At 41.8% G+C, this 4,569-nt stretch overlaps 1 non-coding gene across 1 annotated transcript; it reads right to left on the bottom strand.

Annotated features, from left to right (window-relative positions):
* Positions 1–2,092: 2,092 nt before the first annotated feature.
* LOC138984830 (U6 spliceosomal RNA) lies at positions 2,093–2,198 on the bottom strand. Its single transcript, XR_011462113.1, has one exon. It is a non-coding gene; the product is annotated as a U6 spliceosomal RNA (small nuclear RNA).
* Between the last annotated feature and the right edge of the window lie 2,371 nt (positions 2,199–4,569).

Here is a 4,569-nt window from a genome sequence, read left to right as displayed (position 1 = left end):
TTTGCTTCCAAGGAGGCTGCCTTAACTGAGTTGTGACATTAGAATTGAAGAAGTGGATTGGGACCTTTGGCATATTGAAAAGAGTGAGGACCTTGGCACCAAAATGCTGAGTTTGCATCCTGGCTGTATGCCTTAGAAAAATGATTCAACCATTCCAGAAACCAGTTTCCTGAACTTTAAAATGGGGGCCAAACCAATACTCTCCCCATGCATTGGTCAAAGTTGTTTTGACAGTCAAAAGACATACAGCTCACAAATGTGCTTTGTAAAAAAAAAAACAAAAACTGCCGAAGAGCGAACGAATAGTGATGAGTGCTAACTGTTGGGCTCCCTTGACCCCAAGTTCACTTCTCTAGAGAGGCCACAAGGAGATGAGAAGTCAGACAGGCCAGGAGTCTGCCGTCAGTGTCCTGGTAGTTACTGGTAAATTCCTAGTCCTGGTATGGAACCAGGAGCCGCAGACCTGACCATGCTAGGCTGGCAGACAGGAATGAGGAGGTTTCATTATGGCATGTGTCAGGGCACAGGGCAGGGTAACACCAGCTAGCATGGTGCTCTGATTCTTCTTAAGCAAGAAGACTGGGAGAGAGTGAGTCCTCTAAGTTTAGTAGGGGAGTGAGCATTAGAGGGCTTGTGTCAGAGAAGAATCAGTTTTGATCATGACTAGTAGGGACCTAGAATGTAGTGGCTAACACCATTATTCAAGATTTTATTTTCTCACCTAAAGAGAAGTCCTAATGTGGGCAATTGAGGACAGATGTAGTAGCTCCATGAACAGACTCAGACTTCTAGAAATCTACTCTTTTCTTATGGTGTGATCCCTCTTTTTGCATTTTATTTATTTATTATTTAAACTTAAAAATTGAAGTATAGTTGATTTACAACATTGTATTGGTTTCTAGTGCACAGCAAAGTGATGTGTATATATATATATATACACACACACACACAGTTGTATGTATATATATATATATTATTTTCAGATTATTTTTCATTATAATTTATTACAAGGCATTTAATATAGTTCCCTGTGCTATACAGTAGGTTCTTGTTGTTTATCTGTTTTATGTGTATTCATGTGTATAGGTTAATTCCAAACTACTCATTTATCCCTCCCCCACCTTTCCCATTTGGTGACCATGAATTTATTTTCTATGTCTGTGAGTCTCTTTTGGTTTTGTAACTAAGTTCATTTGCATATATTTTTAAAGATTCTTCTTATAACTTATATGATTTTTGTCTTTCTCCTTCTGACTTACCTCACTTAGTATGATAATCTCTAGGCCCATCCCTGTTGCTGCAAATGGCGTGATTTCATTATTATTTATGGCTGAGTAGTGTAGTGTGATCCTTTTCTTCATAACCACTCAAAGTAGCTGCCAAGGCACCAGCCATTATGTCTGTATCTCAGGCAGGAGAGGGTATTCCCCTTTAAAGACTTTCTCAGAAAATACTTTCTAGAGACTTCTGCTTGCATCTCATTGCTTAATGGAGGGGGCTAAAACTGCCTTTCTACCTGAGCATATTGTCACCCCAAACAGAATTGGGGTCCTATTAGTAGGAAAGGATGGAGGCAAATTTGCTGTCTCTTCCACAGATTCTTATGCTCTAACATGCCAATATCATGATGCACAGTCCTCAGAGGGAAATGTGATGTTTGGAAATAGTATAACATTGGAAATTCAGGCTGAGTCTGAATTTGGAGGACAGATCATCCTGGTTTCAAATTATACCATTTATACCATTGGTACATTTATACCAATGAATGGCACTTAAATAAAATGAAATGCAGCATACCCAGACTCACAGAATGGAGAAAATGAGAGTCATCATTTCTAGCTCTGATTTAAAGAACCCTATAATTCATCGATTCATCCATCCATTTATGTACATTATTAAAGTATATTAATTTACTTTGGGGAGAGATTCACTTTCCTCCCTGTCCACCCCCCTTCCAGTTTTATTGAGATACAATTGACATTATGTAAGTTTAATGTGTACACTGTGCTGCTTTAATGCATGTATATGTGGAGAAATGATCACCTTACCTATTACTTTTTGGTGTGTTGAGAACTCTTAAGATCTACTTTCTAAAATTATGGTGCGCCTGGGGAATTTGTGTATCATCCTGGCGCAGGGGCCGTGCTGTCTTCTCCGCGTTGTTCTAGTTTTAGTACACGTGGCAGCGAAACAAGCGCTTTCTAGTGTTCCTTGGGAATCTGTCATGTACCAGGTACCATGTTAGTTTCTGACGAAGCTTGGTGGGCTCACATTCTAATGAGGGAAGGGGGCCAAGGGGAGAGGCAGGTAAATGATTAATTATAGCAAAAGTCAAAAGCTTACTGACACACTGTTGGTAAAGCCACACACCATCTATTGTTGGTGAGAACTGAAATTAGGGGAGGACATTTGGCAAGATTTATCAAAATTGTGGGGCTTCCCTGGTGGCTCTATGGTAAAGAGTCCGCCTGACAATGCAGGAGACTTAGGTTTGATCCCTGGGTAGGGAAGATCCCCTGGAGAAGAGAATGGCAACCCACTGCAGAATTCTTGCCTGGAGAATCCCATGGACAGAGGAGCCTGGCAGACTACAGTTCATGGAGTCACAAAGAATTGGACACGACTGAGTGACTGAACAACAAAAACAATCAAAATTGCAAATGTACATACCTGTGGACCCAGTGATTACACTTCAGGGAGTCTCTCTGAAGGAAATAATGGTAGAAAATATCAGAAGCAGGAGATTATTTATTGTAGCATAATTTATAAAACAAAAGATTGGAGGCAACCATAATGTTCCTAGATTATGGCCCCTCCATGTAATGAAATGCCACAGAACTCTCTACAAGAATGAAGCTTGAAACAGAAAAATCTCCAGAATAAAGTATAAATGCAGACCAGTGTGAAAAGATTTGTGTAAAAAGGAGGGAAGAAAATGACATAGTTAAGTGTATAGACATAGAATATCTCAGGAAGGACACTGAAAGCATTGTTGTTAGTTGCCTCTATGGAGGAGAACTAGGTGTCTGTAGGGTTAGGGTTTTTAATTCTTTTACCTTTCAAATGACCAATTGTGTGAACATATTACTTTTCAAAAAGTAAAGTTTAAACTTTTAAAAAAGAACTATTTACATTGAATGAGCAAAGTATGAACGAAGTGTGTATTGTATAAAGTGCTATTGGAGTGCTAAGTAGATTTGTGTATTCTAATTATCAGTTCAGTCAATCATAGGGAGAATTGGTGTCAGAATAGGTAACGTTTACTTATGTGTTTATTTTTGGCTGCGCAGGGTCTCCGTTGGTACGTGCGGGCTTTCTCTACCCGCAGTCAGTGGGGGCTCCTCTCTAGTCCCCGCACTTGGGCTTCTCATTGCTGTGGCTTCTCTTGTTGAGGAGCATAGGCTCTGGAGCATGTGGGCTTCAGTGGTTGCCCCAAGGCATGTAGGATCTTCCTAGAGCAGGGCTCCAACCTGTGTCCTCTCCCTTGACGGGCAGATTCTTAACCACTGGATCACCAGGGAAGTCCAGAATAGGTAACTTTTAATATCCATAGAATCTTGTGCTTCTGTGACAATTAGAGGTGACATTAGAAGATGTCTGAATTCCTTTCAAATGCCAGAACTGTGTGATTCAATGGTTTTAAGAAATCGAAGAAGCAGAGGTTTGCATCTGTGTGAGTGGGGGAGGGAGACCTTTAATAATTAAATGCTAGGAGCACTCCCAGGAACCATCCCATCAACAGGGAAAGACAGTTAATTTATGCACGTCTTCTTTGTGCTGCAGAGGGAGGCAGGCTGCTTCCTCTGCTGATGGGCGTGGCATTGCCTGCTTGCTGCTCAGGTACATACAGCTCTGCATCTTTAAATCAAACCCCGGCGAGTAAATTTAGTACCAGAAGTGGGAGGCTTCTGAATAATTAAAGATTTTCCCTTTGTTTTCTTCATCTATACATTTTTCTGAGCACACCAGCTATTTTGTTAGCCTCCCACTGCGGGAAAGATGCAACTTTGTGACTTTGGCAATTGTCGAGGAGGTTTGGGGAAAAAAAAAGGCTTAGCCAAGATTTATTAGGTGATTTATCTCAGTTCTTAATAAACCAGGGAAGAAATGTTAGGAGCCAAGGAGAGGCACTGGGAAAAACAAGCCAAGGCCAGAGACAAAAATAACAGAGAAAAAAGATGCTTGCCTGCAGCAAAACAGGATGCTAGTGTGACCGCCAGCCCAGACTTTCAGGAGGCCCAGCCTCCCCCAGCAGAAGCTCCCAAACTGTCTAGGAAGTCTCCCTCTTGCACGAGACCAGACTCGGGGCAGACCCAGTGGATGTGCAAAGAACACGCTGACCTAATTTACCCCAGCTGCAGCGGGGCTTCTGGGTACCACAGTCTCTTCCAGTTTCTTGTACAGTTTTGTGACCTCCATGTGGTCAGATTTGCTAGGGTTTTCATCCCAATCTGAAAGTCAGAGCTTATACACAAGTCACCCTTCACACCTTTCCATTTTAATCCGTCAGCCTTCCCAGAGAGGCCTAAGGAAGGGGAGGGCAGTCCCATTCCCTGCCAGACCCCTCGG

Source organism: Bos mutus, chromosome 22, assembly GCF_027580195.1.
Source record: "Bos mutus isolate GX-2022 chromosome 22, NWIPB_WYAK_1.1, whole genome shotgun sequence".
In the NCBI taxonomy this organism is placed as follows: Eukaryota; Metazoa; Chordata; class Mammalia; order Artiodactyla; family Bovidae; genus Bos; species Bos mutus.
This window is presented reverse-complemented; position numbering and strand designations above follow the sequence as displayed.